Genomic DNA, 18100 nt, shown 5'->3' with positions numbered 1-18100 from the left:
CAGAACCGTCTATACCCCATGGTACTGAAGTGGACCCCAGCATCCTCTAGGACGTATGAGAAAAACCTAATATTGTGGTAGTAAAAAATTATATATCAGATCAATGTATTAAAAAACACATGCAGAGACACAGGCTTTGATATGAGCCTGTTCCTGTGATGTCTAAAAAGTAAAATGATCACTTACACGATCAGTTTATTTCTGATACTCCCAGATCAAGCTCTAGGCAAAGGCTTTGTTATAGGGGCATCCCAAGCCTAGGACCAGTGGCGGCTTGGGACACTAGGATGACGGCAGTTACCACAATCGGATCTCGGCTTTGATCGGGCAGTGGTCAGAATCCGCTTTTGTGCATGCTTCTAGCTCATTCTATACTACAAGTAAATTGGCCACAGAGGGCCTCTGCACATGCCCAGCTGCTAACAGCAATGAGCCAGGAAAAGCAGGGGCAGCTGTGGCTGCTTGTACATCTTACTGTACAGTGGCGGAACTAGCGAGCGGTGGGCCTAGGTGCGACAAAATGCTTTGGGCCCCCCCCTCTCTCATCCCATCCAAGTCCACCCCCTCACCCCTGGAGAGGATCTGGTGAGGGGGACCTGCTCAGGGCCAGAGAGAAATGGATACCTAGCAACAGTGCCATAACTAGACATTTTAGCACCGTGTGCAAGAAACAGCATTGGAGCCCCAGCCCTGCATGCAAAACAGGGGCAGTGCGCGTCGTAGGCGCACGCAAAAATACATAGGGGCGTGGCTTCATGGGGAAGGGGTGTGGCCACAAAATAATACCAATTCATAAAACGGTGCACAGTAGTCTCCATTATTCAAATTACACCGCACAGTAGCACCACTACACCAGGTAGAGACCCTTTTACACCTTACGGCGGACAGATTCCCCTTTTTACACATTACGGCAGACAGCGTCCCCCTTTTTACACATAACGGCAGACAGCATCCCCCTTTTTACACATAACGGCAGACAGCGTCCCCTTTTTACACATAACGGCAGACAGCGTGCCCTTGTTACACATAACGGCAGACAGCGTGCCCTTGTTACACATAACGGCAGACAGCGTGCCCTTGTTACACATAACGGCAGACAGCGTGCCTTTTTACACATAACGGCAGACAGCGTGCCTTTTTACACATTACGGCAGACAGCGTCCCCCTTTTTACACATTACGGCAGACAGCGTCCCCTTTTTTACACATAACGGCAGACAGCGTGCCCTTGATACACATTGCGGCAGACAGCGTGCCTTTTTACACATTACGGCAGACAGTCGTCCCCCCCCCCCCCCGCAGCCACAACATGCGCCCCCTGCAAATAATTGATCGTATATTGAGGTGTCATGAAATAACCAACGTTTCAGGGCCCATGTGACAAGCTCTAAGACAAATAGGCAGATTTGAGCATAATGAACATCTGTGCACATGTGCATATTCTGGGTGTATAACTGAACTATACCATAATGCACAGACCTATTTTACACCGCCCCCCCACCCCCACCCCCACACACACAAGTGTACACTGCTGCTTTGATGGATTAATTCACCTGATTTTATGGCTATTGGCAGGGCTAGGAAACCCGTTGAATCTTCTCTTCAGCACTAGGGATCCTGCCTGGAATGATGACATCCCCTCCCCACAGGCCACGTGAATCGCAGGTAAAATGCCGCGAGTGGGCGGAGCCTAATGCTGCGAATGGGCGGAACTACGATTTGTGACCCGCGATCAGAAAAAAATAAGATTTTACTCACCGGTAAATCTATTTCTCGTAGTCCGTAGTGGATGCTGGGAACTCCGTAAGGACCATGGGGAATAGACGGGCTCCGCAGGAGACTGGGCACTCTAAAAGAAAGATTAGGTACTATCTGGTGTGCACTGGCTCCTCCCTCTATGCCCCTCCTCCAGACCTCAGTTAGGATACTGTGCCCGGAGGAGCTGACACAATAAGGAAGGATTTTGAATCCCGGGTAAGACTCATACCAGCCACACCAATCACACTGTATAACTCGTGATACTATACCCAGTTAACAGTATGAAATATAACTGAGCCTCTCAACAGATGGCTCATCAATAACCCTTTAGTTAGGCAATAACTATATACAAGTATTGCAGACAATCCGCACTTGGGATGGGCGCCCAGCATCCACTACGGACTACGAGAAATAGATTTACCGGTGAGTAAAATCTTATTTTCTCTGACGTCCTAGTGGATGCTGGGAACTCCGTAAGGACCATGGGGATTATACCAAAGCTCCCAAACGGGCGGGAGAGTGCGGATGACTCTGCAGCACCGAATGAGAGAACTCAAGGTCCTCCTCAGCCAGGGTATCAAATTTGTAGAATTTAGCAAACGTGTTTGCCCCTGACCAAGTTGCAGCTCGGCAAAGTTGTAAAGCCGAGACCCCTCGGGCAGCCGCCCAAGATGAGCCCACTTTCCTCGTGGAATGGGCTGTTACTGATTTAGGATGCGGCAATCCAGCCGCAGAATGCTCCAGCTGAATTGTGCTACAAATTCAGCGAGCAATAGTCTGCTTAGAAGCAGGAGCACCTATTTTGTTGGGTGCCTACAGGATAAAAAAAACGAGTCAGTTTTCCTGACTCCAGCCGTCCTGGAAATATAAATTTTTAAGGCCCTGACTACGTCCAGTAACTTGGAATCTTCCAAGTCCCTAGTAGCCGCAGGCACTACAATAGGTTGGTTCAAGTGAAAAGCTGATACCACCTTAGGGAGAAACTGGGGACAAGTCCTCAATTCTGCCCTATCCATATGGAAAATCAGATAAGGGCTTTTACATGACAAAGCCGCCAATTCTGACACACGCCTGGCCGAAGCCAAGGCCAATAACATGACCACTTTCCACGTGAGATATTTCAAATCCACAGTTTTAAGTGGCTCAAACCAATGTGATTTCAGGAAACTCAACACCACGTTGAGATCCCCCGGTGCCACAGGAGGCACAAAAGGGGGCTGAATATGTAGCACTCCCTTTACAAAAGTCTGAACTTCAGGCAGTGAAGCCAGATCTTTCTGGAAGAAAATCGACAGAGCCGAAATCTGGACCTTAATGGAACCCAATTTTAGGCCCATAGTCACTCCCGACTGTAGGAAGTGCAGAAAACGACCCAGCTGAAATTCCTCTGTTGGGGCCTTCCTGGCCTCACACTACGCAACATATTTTCGCCAAATACGGTGATAATGGTTTGCGGTTACTTCTTTCCTGGCTTTTATCAGCGTAGGAATGACTTCCTCCGGAATGCCCTTTTGTTTTAGGATCCGGAATTCAACCGCCATGCCGTCCAACGCAGCCGCGGTAAGTCTTGGAACAGACAGGGCCCCTGCTGTAGCAGATCCTGTCTGAGCGGTAGAGGCCATGGGTCCTCTGATATTATTTCTGTAAGTTCTGGGTACCAAGCTCTTCTTGGCCCATCCGGAACCACGAGTATCGTTCTTCCTCCTCGTTTTCTTATTATTCTCAGTACCTTTGGTATGAGAGGCAGAGGAGGGAATACATAACCGACTGGTACACCCACGGTGTCACTAGAGCGTCCACAGCTATTGCCTGAGGGTCCCTTGACCTGGCGCAATATCTAGTTTTTTGTTTAGGCGGGACGCCATCATGTCCACCTGTGGCCTTTCCCAACAGTTTACCAACAGTTGGAAGACTTCTGGATGAAGTCCCCACTCTCCCGGGTGTCGGTCGTGTCTGCTGAGGAAGTCTGCTTCCCAGTTGTCCACTCCCGGAATGAACACTGCTGACAGTGGTAAGACGTGATTTTCCGCCCATCGGAGAATCCTTGTGGCTTCTGCCATCGCCATCCTGCTTCTTGTGCCGCCCTGTCGGTTTACATGGGCGACTGCCGTGATGTTGTCTGATTGGATCAGTACCGGCTGGTTTTGAAGCAGGGGTTTTGCCTGACTTAGGGCATTGTAAATGGCCCTTAGTTCCAGAATATTTATGTGTAGGGACGACTCCTGACTTGACCAAAGTCCTTGGAAGTTTCTTCCCTGTGTGACTGCCCCCCCAGCCTCGAAGGCTGGCATCCGTGGTTACCAGGACCCAGTCCTGTATGCCGAATCTGCGGCCCTCTTGAAGATGAGCACTCTGCAGCCACCACAGTAGAGATACCCTGGTCCTTGGAGACAGGGTTATCAGCCGATGCATCTGAAGATGCGATCCCGACCACTTGTTCAAGAGGTCCCACTAAAAGGTTCTTGTATGGAACCTGCCGAATGGAATTTTGCTTCGTAAGAAGCTACCATTTTTCCCAGGACTCGTGTGCAGTGATGCACCGATACCTGTTTTGGTTTCAGGAGGTCTCTGACTAGAGATGACAGCTCCTTGGCTTTCTCCTGCAGGAGAAACACTTTTTTCTGTTCTGTGTCCAGAACCATCCCCAGGAACAGTAGGCGTGTGGTAGGAACCAGCTGTGACTTTGGAACGTATAGAATCCATCCGTGCTGATGTAGCACTTCCCGAGATAGTGCTACTCCGACCAACAACTGCTCCTTGGACCTCGCCTTTATAAGGAGATCGTCCAAGTACGGGATAATTAAAACTCCCTTTTTTTCGAAGGAGTATCATCATTTCTGCCATTACCTTGGTAAAGACCCTCGGTGCCGTGGACGGTCCAAACGGCAGTGTTTGGAATTGATAATGGCAATCCTGTACCACAAATCTGAGGTACTCCTGATGAGGATGGTAAATGGGGACATGTAGGTAAGCATCCTTGATGTCCAGGGATACCATGTAATCCCCCTCCTCCAGGCTTGCAATAACCGCCCTGAGCGATTCCATCTTGAACTTGAATTTTTTAATGTATGTGTTCAAGGATTTCAAATTTAAAATGGGTCTCACCGAACCGTCCGGTTTCGGTACCACAACCAGTGTGGAATAGTAACCCCGTCCTTGTTGAAGTAGGGGCACCTTGACTATCACCTGCTGGGAATACAGCTTGTGAATTGCCTCTAGCACAGCCTCCCTGCCTGAGGGAGTTGTCGGCAAGGCAGATTTGAGGAAACGGCGGGGGGGAGACGCCTCGAATTCTAGCTTGTACCCCTGAGATACTACTTGAAGGATCCAGGGATCCACCTGTGAGCGAGCCCACTGATCGATTAAATTTTTGAGGCGGCCCCCCACCGTACCTGGCTATGCCTGTGGAGCCCCCGCGTCATGCGGTGGACTCAGAGGAAGCGGGGGAAGAATTTTGATTCTGGGAACTGGCTGACTGGTGCAGCTTTTTCCTTTGACCCGCTTGCTTTTCTGAAGCCGAAAGGACTGTACCTGGTAATACAGTGCTTTTCTTAGGCTGTGAGGAAACCTGAGGTAAAAATTTTTCATCCCAGCTGTTGCTGTGGATACGAGGTCCCAGAGACCATCCCCAAACAATTCCTCACCCTTATAAGGCTCTATGTGCCCTTTAAAGTCAGCATCACCTGTCTAGTGTCGGGTCTCTAATACCCTCCTGACAGAATGGACATTGCAATAATTCTGGATGCCAGCCGGCAAAATATCCCTCTGTGCATCCCTCATATATAAGACGACGTCTTATTGTTTGAAAGGGTTACAGACCACGCTGCAGCAGCACTATCTGCAGGTCTCAGTCTAGAACCTGAGTGTGTAAATACAGACTTCAGGGTAGCCTCCTGCTATTTATCAGCAGGTACCTTCAAAGTGGCCGTATCCTAAGACGGTAGTGCCACCTTTTTTGACAAACGTGTGAGCGCTTTATCCACCCTAGGGGATATCTCCCAGCGTAACTTATCCTCTGGCGGGAAAGGCTACGCCATCAGTAACTTTTTAGAAATTACCAGTTTCTTATCGGGGGAACCCACGCTTTTTCACACTTCATTCACTCATTTGATGGGGGAACAAAACACCGCCTGCTTTTTCTCCCCACACATAAAACCCTTTTTTAGTGGTACTTGGGTTAATGTCAGAAATGTGTAACACATTTTTTATTGCCGAGATCATGTAACGGATGTTCCTAGTGGATTGTGTATATGTCTCAACCTCGTCGACACTGGAGTCAGACTCTGTGTCGACATCTGTGTCTGCCATCTGAGGGAGCGGGCGTTTTTGAGCCCCTGATGGCCTTTGAGACGCCTGGGCAGGCGCGGGCTGAGAAGCCGGCTGTCCCATAGCTGTTACGTCATCCAGCCTTTTATGTAAGGAGTTGGCACTGTCGGTTAATACCTTCCACCTATCCATCCACTCTGGTGTCGGCCCACAGGGGGGCGACATCCCATTTTCAGCATCTGCTCCGCCTCCACATAAGCCTCCTCATCAAACATGTCGACACAGCCGTACCGACACACCGCACACACACAGGGAATGCTCTGACTGAGGACAGGACCCCACACAGCCCTTTGGGGAGACAGAGAGAGAGTATGCCAGCACACACCAGAGCGCTATATACTGTAGGGATAAACACTATCACTGAGTGAATTTTCCCCTATAGCTGCTTGTATAAACAATATTGAGCCTAAATTTAGTGCCCCCCCCCCTCTCTTTTTAACCCTTTGAGCCTGAAAACTACAGGGGAGAGCCTGGGGAGCTGTCTTCCAGCTACACTGTGAAGAGAAAATGGCGCCAGTGTGCCGAGGGAGATAGCTCCGCCCCTTTTTCGCTGACTTTTCTCCCGCTTTTTTATGGAATCTGGCAGGGGTAATTATCACATATATAGCCTCTGGGGCTATATATTGTGATTATTTTGCCAGCCAAGGTGTTTTTATTGCTGCTCAGGACGCCCCCCCCCCAGCGCCCTGCACCCTCAGTGACCGGAGTGTGAAGTGTGCATGAGGAGCAATGGCGCACAGCTGCAGTGCTGTGCGCTACCTTGGTGAAGACTGAAGTCTTCTGCCGCCGATTTTCCGGACCATCTTCATGCTTTTGGCTCTGTAAGGGGGACGGCGGCGCGGCTCCGGGAACGAACACCAAGGACGGGTCCTGCGGTCGATCCCTCTGGAGCTAATGGTGTCCAGTAGCCTAAGAAGCCCAAACTAGCTGCAAGCAGGTAGGTTCGCTTCTTCTCCCCTTAGTCCCTCGTTGCAGTGAGCCTGTTGCCAGCAGGTCTCACTGTAAAATAAAAAACCTAATTTTGAACTTTCTTTCTAGAAGCTCAGGAGAGCCCCTAGTGTGCATCCAGCTCGGGCCGGGCACAGAAATCTAACTGAGGTCTGGAGGAGGGGCATAGAGGGCGGAGCCAGTGCACACCAGATAGTACCTAATCTTTCTTTTAGAGTGCCCAGTCTCCTGCGGAGCCCGTCTATTCCCCATGATCCTTACGGAGTTCCCAGCATCCACTAGGACGTCAGAGAAAAACTTAAGTTAATCAGGGGGGTTTCTGGGTACGCGTGCGCCAGTGAGAGGGACAGCAGCAGCAGCGCCTCAACCTATAACACAGCGCTGCTGCGGCTCCCTCCTCCACCTCCCTCCTCCTCCTTCCCCCCGTGTCCGCTGCCTGCGCTGCTCTCCTCTCCTGTCCGGGCGGCTGTGTGCTGCGGGCAGCGGTTGCCCGCAGCACACAGCGGCATGTAATGAGTCAGTTTGACTCATTACATGCTTTGGGCCCCTGGACAGTGGCGGGCCCCAGTGCAACGCACTGCTTGCACTGCCGGTAGTTCCGCCTCTGTTGCTGTACCTTAAGAATCTTAAGCAAGTTATCTGTCAGTCTGTAGTGTGAGCGATGGGTAGGGTTGCCACCTCTCCCTGATTTCCTGGATTCTCCAGGAATAAGGGGACCCTGGGAGCACCAGCAGTGCTCCTTGGCAGCCAAGGAACTCAGTGAACTACAGTGACTGTCTCGCGAGATGATGACATCAAATCTCGCGAGACTGTGTTCAGCCCAGACTGAGCCGAAGCTGCCGTGACACTGCCATCGGCAGCTCTTCCTCAGCGTTTCCCCGGGCTGCGGTGGTGAAGTAATGCCGGCCGGCTCATTTGAGAAGAGCAACGAGAGCTGACAGGCATAATATAATGAGCATGCATGAAACAAATAGAGGCTCAAGTTATATATAGATATATGTATATTTTTTAATCACTAACAGACACCTTTTAGTAAAGCATTTGTTTGTTTAACCTGTTGAAGCTCGATATTTATTAGGTTGTGTGCAACACTTCCACTCCCATGGTTCTTCCCTCCACACAATCTAGTTTTAAGGCACCGAATGCATGTAATGTATCCAAGATACACTGTTTCATTTAGACTGTACGTAAAATATTTTATAAATATGGTACATCATTTTATTTAAATGAACATTGCTTGGTGCCGCGGGGGAGAAGGAGTCTCCAGGAATTGATGATGCATGAGGTGGCAATCCTAGCGATGGGTGAGAGGTACTGACTGTGCTGTGGGTGAGGGGTGATGGGTGGTATGATCTGTTCTAGGTGAGGAGTGATGTGAGGGGTGCTATGCTGGGAGTGGGTGCTAGGTGAGGAATGCTGTAATGGGAGAGGGGTGCTGTGCTGGAAGAGGGGTGATGGGTGCTGTAATCTGAATGGGTGAGGGTTGCTGTGCTGGGATACGAGTGCTGTGCTGTGTGAGCGGTGCTGTGAGGGGCGGAGGCATACGCGGATTCAGGGGGGGGGCACCAAGGCAGGTGCCCCTCCTGTCATTTAGGAGGTGCTTTTTTTCAATGCTGCACTGCACAATGAGGCTGCCGGCTGTCAGTCCCTCCCTCCTGTTGCTACATGATCAGCCCAGCTCCGCCTCCTGCATTCTGATTCGCGGGCTTGGCTTTAGTGTCACCCTCTCCCTGGCTGCACTAGTACACGGGGGAGGCGAGGCTCCGCGGAACGATGATTGCGGGGGAGTGAGAGCCGCCAATGCCGCCGCCTGATGGAGCAAGCCGGACCCGCCACAGGAGACAGATCCCTGCACTGCCACGCTGTGCAGGGGTGATTGAGCTGAGCTGGGGACCGAGGAAGCAGGTAGGGTGCAGGGACACTGGGGAAGGGCTACTAATTGAGTGTGCGGTGCTGCACTCGCATGTGCACGGCCAGACAGAAACAGCAGCAGACCAGTGCTCTCTCAGGGCCAGATGTACTAAGCCTGAAAAGTGATAAATATCACTGTGATAAAGCACCAGCCAATCGGCTCCTAACTGTCATTTTTCAAACACAGCCTGTAACATGGCAGTTAGGAGCCGATTGGCTGGTGCTTTATCACAGTGATATTTATCACTTTTCAGGCTTAGTACATCTCCCCCTCAGTGTCTGCCCCCTTCTCCAGCCTGGTGCCCCCACCATTACTGCCCCTAGCCCCAGTATCTCCCACCCTGCCATCCCAATGTTTCCCCTTCCCTCCCCAACCAGCCCACTGTTCCCATCTCACTGCTCTTCCATCTAGAACCCCCCAGTGACTCTAGACATACTGATCCCTACTCACCAGGCCACTGTTACCCCTTTCACTGCCCCCTTCCCATCCTGCCAAGTGCCTCCCCATTCATAGTGCCCTGGGCCCCCCAATACAGCCCAGTGTTCCTCACCATCTCACTAACTCCCTTATCCCAGTATCTACCACCCTGCCTGCCCAGTGTTTCCCCTCTCCCAGCCCCCTGCCCCATCTCACTGCCCCTAAGCAACAACATCCCCTCATTCAGCCCAGTGTACCCCCTTCTACAGCCTAGTGTTTCCCCCTCCCCCCATCTCTCTGCCCTATTCCCATCTAGACCGGTGTCCCATATATAGATCCCACTGCCTGTCACCTACTGCCTTTCTGTCTCCAACTATCTCTCCCCATCACTTTTCTCTCCTGTCACCCATTGCCTTTTACTCTCTACCTGACATCACCCACTGCCTCTCCCCGTCACATTCTCCTTGTCACCCACTGCCTTTCTGTCTCCCACTACTTCTCCCCATCACTTCTCCCTCCTGTCTGCCTCTCCCTGTCACCCACTATCTCTCCCCGTTATCCACTATGTCATGAACAACCTCGCCATGTCACATTCTGTGGCGTCACCCACTGCCTCATGGATATGGCATTCTCTTTGAAGCCACACCTATTGTTGCAAGGCCACATCCACTTTCTGGAGCACGTGCGTCTCATGTGCGCTGTAACGTACCTCCCCCTCATTTCCTCTGTCATGGTGCCCCCCCTGTCATTTTGTTCTGGATCCTCCCCTGGGCGGAGGATGATGTGATGTGATCTGTACTGTGTTGGGTGATGGGAGCTGTGATGTGAGTTTTGTTGTCCACAGATAAAAACTAATCTTGGCAGTGGTATTATCTGCTAGGGGACACCGGCCAAAATCTTGCCTAGGGCACCAAACTGGTTAGGTCGGCTCTGGAAACTGCCTATGTGTGGCCATTCGAAATGATGTAGCTTATTCGGCAATATGGCAGTCCCCACAGACTTTTATTATCGAAAAATAGCGTGATACTAAAAATGTGGAAATCCTCAAAATTGCTTTAATAAATAGTCCCTTAAATATTTACATTTCAGATATTCGATTGCCATCCGTAGATTGTAGAAGTGCTGCATTAAACGTCACAACATTTGGATCCAGTTTCCTGTTTCAGTAGTGTTGCCAGTAATCTGCTATTAACAAACATAGGTCCTGATTCCAAAGTTATGGGTATTGCACAGCCACAAGGAAGCAGTTGTGCACCACCGTACAAGTAACATACAAATGCTGTAGGAGGCGTCTGTATGAAATAGATGCCTCCTGCCCGCATGTGTGATCCGAGTGCTGCGTCTGAAGATACAGCATCAGATCACCATCACAGCCAATGGTTGCTGCCTTCAGGCAGTTTTCTTCTGTAAAAAAAATGCACAAATCAATTTTAATGATGTGAAACAGTATATGGTGTGGTCTCTTATCAATACGTTTTCACCCATAGGGGCATATTCATCATGAAAAAATTTTACAATGAGAATTTGTAGTTTTAAATTCTAAAGTGATCATTTTCCCATCTGGATGCCCGGCTGCAGAGGTCGATAACCCCCCCTCCCCACACACACACACCTAACGCCAGCACCAGGGGTCTGCTGCTGCCACGGCACCCTCCTTCCCTGCTTGCACCTTATTGCCGCGATGAATGTCACAATTTCTACATCCCCATACTTTAGTATGGGAAATGTAGAGATTGTGACAAAACGAGTTTTATGGTAAGAACTTACCTTTGTTAAAACTCTTTCTGCGAGGTACACTGGGCTCCACAAGGAATGGACAATGGCGTGTAGAGTAGGATCTTGATCCGAGGGACCAACAGGCTCAAAGCTTTGACTGTTCCCAGAATGCATAGCGCCGCCTCCTATATCACCCCGCCTCCCTGCACAGGATCTCAGTTTTTAGTTAACCAGTCCAATGCAGTAGCAGGAAAAGAGACGACAACGGTTAGTAGCCACAACACAGCATTCTCACGACAGGAGACGTGTCAGCGGCTAATGCCATACCAACCCAAAGAAGCTAAGTGCGTCAGGGTGGGCGCCTTGTGGAGCCCAGTGTACCTCGCAGAAAGAGTTTTAACAAAGGTAAGTTCTTACCATAAAACTCGTTTTCTGCTGCGGGGTACACTGGGCTCCACAAGGAATGGACAATGGGAATGTCCTAAAGCAGTTCCTTACTGGAGGGGACACTCTGTAGTGGGCACAAGAACCCGGCGTCCAAAGGAAGCATCCTGGGAAGTCGCAGTATCGAAGGCATAGAACCTTATGAACGTGTTCACAGAGGACCACGTAGCCGCCTTGCACAATTGTTCAAGGGTCGCACCACGGCGGGCCGCCCAAGAAGGTCCAACAGACCGAGTAGAATGGGCCTTAATGTGATCAGGAGCAGAGAGACCAGCCTTCACATAAGCATGTGCAATCACCATTCTAATCCATCTGGCCAGGGTTTGCTTGTGAGCAGGCCAGCCCCGTTTGTGAAACCCAAACACAACAAAAAGAGAATCAGATTTCCTAATAGGAGCAGTTCTCTTCACATACATACGGAGAGCCCGTACCACATCCAAAGACTGCTCTTTGGGAGACAGATCAGGAGAAACAAGTGCCGGAACTACAATCTCCTGATTAAGGTGGAACGAAGAAACCACCTTAGGTAGATAGCCGGTACGAGTCCTAAGAACTGCCCGGTCACGGTGAAATATCAGATATAGGGAACTACAGGACAAGGCACCCAAATCTGACACTCTTCTAGCTGAAGCAATAGCCACAGAAACACCACCTTAAGGGAAAGCCACTTAAGGTCAGCTGAACCAAGAGGTTCAAACGGAGACTCTTGTAACGCCTCCAAAACCACCGACAAGTCCCAAGGAGCCACAGGCGGGACATAGGGAGGTTGGATACGCAACACGCCCTGAGTAAAGGTATGCACATCAGGTAAGGTCACAATTTTCCTCTGAAACCACACCGACAAGGCAGATATTTGATCCTTAAGGGAGGCCAGACGCAGGCCTAAGTCCAGGCCCTGCTGAAGAAAAGCCAACAACTTGGCTATACTAAACTTGGAAGCGTCATAATCGTTAGATGCGCACCAAACAAAGTAAGAATGCCTTAGTTCCATAATGTTTATCGGCAGGCCGGCTTCCAGACTTGACCACGTTCCTTGGAAGGTTTCCCCTTGAGTGACTGCGCCCCAGCCCCGGAGACTTGCATCCATGGTTAGAAGGATCCAATCCTGAATCCCGAACCTGCGGCCCTCCAGAAGGTGAGGCAATTGTAGCCACCAGAGGAGTGAAATCCTGGCCTTTGGCGACAGACGTATTCTCTGGTGCATGTGTAGATGAGATCCTGACCACTTGACCAGGAGAACCAGTTGGAAGGACCGAGCATGATATCTCCCGTACTGCAGAGCCTCGTAAGAGGCCACCATCTTCCCCAGAAGGCGAATGCACAGATGAACCGACACCCGGGCTGGCTTTAGGACATCCTGGACTATTGTTTGTATCACCAACGCTTTTTCCTCTGGAAGAAACACCCTCTGCACTTCCGTGTCGAGGATCATTCCAGAGAAAGGACAACCTCCTGATTGGTTCCAAATGTGATTTTGGAAGATTCAGGATTCAACCATGAGTAGATGGGTTGTGAGAGCAATGGACTGTAGCAACTTCTCCTTGGACGATGCCTTTATCAGCAGATCGTCCAGATATGGAATTATGTTCACTCCCTGTCTGCGGAGAACCATTATTTCCGCCATCACCTTGGTGAATGCCCCCGGTGCTGTGGAGAGGCCGAATGACAGGGCCTGGAATTGAAAATGACAGTCCAACAGTGCGAATCGGAGATAAGCTTGATGTGGCGGCCAAATCGGAATGTGGAGGTACGCATCCTTGCTATTCAGGGATACCAGGAATTCCCCCTCCTCCAGACCTGATATCACCACCCTTAGAGACTCCATTTTGAACTTGAACTCCCTCAGGAAGGGGTTTAGCGACTTTAAGTTCAGAATGGGCCTGACCGAACCATCCGGTTTCGGTACCATGAAAAGGTTCAAATAGTAACCGTTGTTTTATATATGGGGTGGAACTGGTATAATAACCTGTGCCTCCTCCAACTTCTGGATGGCTTCCTGTAGGATAGCCTGTCTGCCAGCAAAGCTGGCAAGCCTGATTTGAAGAACCGGTGAGGAGGGAGACTTTGAAATTCCAGCCTGTAACCCTGGGACACAATATCTTGCACCCAGGGATCCAGGCCGGATGACACCCAGACGTGACTGAAATGCCTGAGTCTCGCCCCCACTGGCCCCACCTCCAGGCCGCACGGTCCACCGTCATGCTGAGGACTTTGGCGTACCTGAAGTAGGTTTCTGTTCCTGGGAACCCGCCACAGCAGGATTCTTGGATTTTGGCCGACCTCCTCTGAAGAAGGTGTTGGACGGCTTGGCCTTTTTTGCTTTGGCAGTCCGAGAGGACTGAGATGCAGCTGAAGAAAAGGGTTTCTTCGTAGCAGGTGCAGCTGAGGGAAGAAAAGTAGACTTACCCGCTGTAGCCGTGAAAATCCACGCATCCAATGCTTCCCCAAAGAGAGCCTGACCTGTGTAGGGTATGGTCTCCACACCTCTCCTGGATTCTGCGTCGGCAGACCACTGGCGCAGCCAAAGTCCCCTACGAGCTGAGACAGACATGGAAGATATCCCCGCAGCCATGGAACCCAGGTCTTTCATGGATTCCACCATAAATCCTGCAGAATCCTGAATGTTACGTAAAAACAATTCAACATCACTTTTATCCATTGTATCCAAATCCTCAAGTAACGTGCCTGACCACTTTACTATAGCTTTGGAAATCCATGCACAGGCAATAGTAGGACGTAGTATCACCCCTGAAGCCGTGTATATGGACTTGAGCGTAGTGTCAAATTGGCAATCAGCCGGCTCTTTTAAGGCGGTAGATCCTGGAACAGGTAAAACCACCTTTTTAGAGAGTCTGGATACAGACGCGTCAACTATGGGTGGGTTTTCCCATTTTTTCCTACCCTCCTCAGGGAAGGGGAAAGCAACCAGAACCCTTCTAGGGATCTGACATTTTTTCTCCGGGTTTTCCCATGCTTTCTCAAATATAGCATTTAATTTTTTTGACGCAGGGAAGATTCTTATTGTCAGTGAAGTAAGCCTCTTCAACCTGCTCAGGTGTTGTATCAGCAATATTCAACACATCTCTAAAAGCCTCTATCATCAACTGCACCCCTTTTGCAAGAGATGCCGCCCCCCGCAGCACATCCCTGTCACCATCTGCCGTGTCAGAATCGGTATCTGTGTCATCTTGCATAATCTGGGCAAGAGCACGTTTGTGGGAGCATGCAGTAGGGGGTCCTGAGGTAACAGAACCGGACCAAACTGCCATAGAGTTCTGTAAAAGCTGAGTTGTAGATTCATTTTTTGCAACCCTAGTAGAAATCTAAGAAATCATAGTTTTAATAGAGGATAACCATTCAGGCTCCCTTGCTGGTATCTGCGCTAAGACAGTGCAATCCTGATTACATGAAATGGTATAATCCTGAGAGGACATATACCATACCTCCCAACTTTCGGATCGCTCTAAGAGGGACTGCCGCGCCGGTGCCGAAAAGGGGTGTGGCCTATCGTGAAGGGGCGTGGTCTCATGGGGATGCCGCTATCGCGTGCCACGCCTCCAAATTTCATCACAGTGGGGCATGGCCAGCGCTCTGTGAGCTGCTGGCCGTGCCCCCAGTCCCTCTGCCTCACTAGAATAGACGCTGTGCGCATGCGAACAGCGTCTATTCACCGCTGCTTTGCTCTGAACTGAGCAGAGCAGCGAGTGCTAGGGAGCCTCCCAACTGCCCCCCCCACCGCGGGACACTGTGGCCCGCGGGAGGGACAGGAGGACAGGCCCCAAAAAACGGGACTGTCACGCGAAAATCGGGACAGTTGGGAGGTATGATATACCATACCTCCCAACATGAACCTCTCCAGGAGGGACAGAATGCTCTGCTCCTGGACTAACCTCTTTATTCATGATAGCTATCACCTGTGCTGAAACACCTTTCTCATCCATTATCCTGTTCAAAACAGGTGCCGGAATCATAAATTAAGAGGGAACTTTTAAGGTATAGGGAGATCCCCCTATCCAGCGCTGACTGTGCACCTTAATAGGATACACAGTCTTTACACAGATTTCCCCCCCCCCCCCCCTTCTACAACCCCCTGGTTCCATAAGAGATAGCTGGAGTTGAATTGGAGGAACAGTTCTCACTAACAGCGCTTCTGCAGGCAGGAAAATGGCGCTGAATGCTGCTGGGTCCGCTCTGAGAAGCTCCGCCCCCTTCATGGCGTTGTCTTCCTGCTCTTCTGAAGATTATACTGGCCTGAGGAATTTTGCTGGCAGCGATCCTGGGACTCTGTCAGGCTTGGAGGTCAGTGTAGGGTGTAGGCGCTGGCTCAGGGCGCCCCTCACAGCGCCGCACTATGTACCGCTGAGCCCCGGAGCGCAGTTAGTAGTGCGCTCCATACCCTGTTGCCGCCATCTTCACACCGGTCCCCCGCTTGCTAGGGGGGCCGGTGACTAACTCGCCACCGATCTTCTGGCTCTGTAAAGGGGTGGCGGCATGCTGCTGGGGTGAGCGATCCCCTGTGGCGGGAAACGTTCGATCCCCTCAGGAGCTCAGTGTCCTGTCAGCGGAGATAGTGGCTCAGACCCTGCAGGGCGGACACTACTCCCCCCCCCCCCCCCCCCCCCTTAGTCCCACGAAGCAGAGAGGCTGTTGGCAGCAGCCTCCCTGTAAAATAATAAACTCTAAAAACAAACTTTTACCAGAGAAGCTCTGTAGAGCTCCCCTAGCTGTGACCGGCTCCTCCGGGCACATTGCCTAAACTGAGTTTGGTAGGAGGGTCATAGAGGGAGGAGCCAGCCCAAACTCTTAATTGCCAATGGCTCCTAGTGGACCCGTCTACACCCCATGGTACTAATGTGGACCCCAGCATCCTCTAGGACGTAAGAGAAACATATGTTCAAGTGGATGTGTTGCCTATAGCAACAAACCAGGTTCTATTACATACTGTACATCCCAACATACTGCTTTTGTCAGCACTGTCCCACCTTTGGGCTGCACTGTCTTACATGTAAAAGGTTGGGGGAGCACTTCATCATCACTGCACAGCACACATACGCTCCATCTGTACCTTTTTGACAAGTACAGTACCGTTATTTTATGGTCTGTACTGTCCAAAAGGGGATTTGTACCTGATTTAGGGGCAGATGTATTAAGCCTGGAGAAGTGATAAGTGGAAGGTGATAACGCATCAGTCAAACAGCTCCTGTTAATTTACATATTGGAGCTGATTGGCTGGTGCATTATCACCTTGCACTTATCACTGCTTTATCACTTACCCAGGCTTAATACCTCTGCCCCTCAGTGTCTCCCTATTTCTAGACTCCTATATCAGCGCCGCGGGGACGCACCCCTTTACACATGACCACGCCCTTTTCTAATATGTGCCACATACCCACCAACTGTACCTCTTTGGCAGGTACAGTACCCTTTTTTATGGTCTGTACCGATTTTTGGCTCTCCAAACTTCCATTGAAAGTATAGGAATAGCCATCTACCCGTGACCACGCCCCCTTTTCGAAACTGAACCGCTTTTTATGTGTAAAATGTTGGAGGGCATGGTACCAATTTCTTGTTCTATGATGTTGGAGGGTATTATTAGCAGAGCAGTGGGTGAATACTGCATAGTTTCATGTGCATAGAATTTGAATAATGCAGGGTTGAGCCTAGCTGCAGCAGAGTCCCCCTTTCATACTCCCATATGTTGGGAGTTATACGCTAACTTCAGCCTCGTGGGAGTTATGCTATTATTTTATAGACTGTACTAAATAAATGTAAAAATCTGGTTGCTATCAGCAACACCTCCAATCGTCCTCTTCAAATACTCTCCGCCAGAATATTTAAAAGAGTAAATAAAGCCAAGGTAACTGTCCCAATGAAAGAAGTAGAAATACTGGGGTCACAGTAAGTAAGCTGAAAGTAAAGCCTCTGCTTGCCGTATCAAATGATACACCGCTGCTTCTCATGCTGGATCACATGACCTGCTGAGGAAGCATGGACGGGTTTTGGGTTGCAGAAGACAGCTGCTCTCTCATTGGTGCAACATAAGTGTCTCGAACCTAAGGAGCTGTTCGATTGGTTACATCAGCTGTGGCTGTCAGGGTCTGCTCTTCCTCTCCAGGAAGCTGTGTAGGTATGGTGTGACTTGTGTGCTGGCTGCGCTGATAGGCTGTCTCCGTGTCACACATACTAGTACTCCATAGTGTGCTGTCGCTGGGTGTCTTCTCTCCTGCTGCTGTCTGGTGTGTACATACTGTAGTATTTGTTTTCTCTGAACTTTTGCGTTGCAGGTAATGAATAAGCAGTTCTGTAATTACTGCAGTTACTGTACTTTTATCTGCATTCTCCAATTCATTTACACTGTAAATTACACTGCAGAAAGCTTCATGCTGGCACCTGATGTACAGTGTGTGTGTGTAGTATTTGCCCATATTTAATTCTACAAAGCTTGAACTACTGTATTTAAACAACAAACAATATATTCACAATGACTGATCTTTAATTAGCAAAGCATGTATGATTTACTTGACATGTAGAGATTTTTATTATTATTATTTACAAAAAATAGTTGAAAGGACGTGTGACA

At 50.0% G+C, this 18100-nt stretch overlaps 2 protein-coding genes across 2 annotated transcripts in view; one reads left to right on the top strand and one right to left on the bottom strand.

The window, feature by feature from the left end:
- The window catches only part of RNLS (renalase, FAD dependent amine oxidase), a 627109-nt gene that overhangs the window by 606326 nt on the left and 2683 nt on the right, over positions 1-18100 (bottom strand). The gene's annotated exons all lie outside the window — the stretch shown is intronic.
- LOC135056475 (lysosomal acid lipase/cholesteryl ester hydrolase-like) overlaps positions 17640-18100 on the top strand; it is a 68390-nt gene continuing 67929 nt past the window's right edge. Inside the window, exon 1 of the mRNA XM_063961706.1 lies at positions 17640-17756. The gene's annotated coding sequence lies outside the window, so the exon portion shown is untranslated. The remainder of the gene's footprint in view (positions 17757-18100) is intronic.

This window comes from Pseudophryne corroboree, chromosome 3 (assembly GCF_028390025.1).
Source record: "Pseudophryne corroboree isolate aPseCor3 chromosome 3, aPseCor3.hap2, whole genome shotgun sequence".
In the NCBI taxonomy this organism is placed as follows: domain Eukaryota; kingdom Metazoa; phylum Chordata; class Amphibia; order Anura; family Myobatrachidae; genus Pseudophryne; species Pseudophryne corroboree.
Note: the sequence above shows the minus strand (reverse complement) of the source record. Positions and strands in the feature narration are given on the sequence as shown.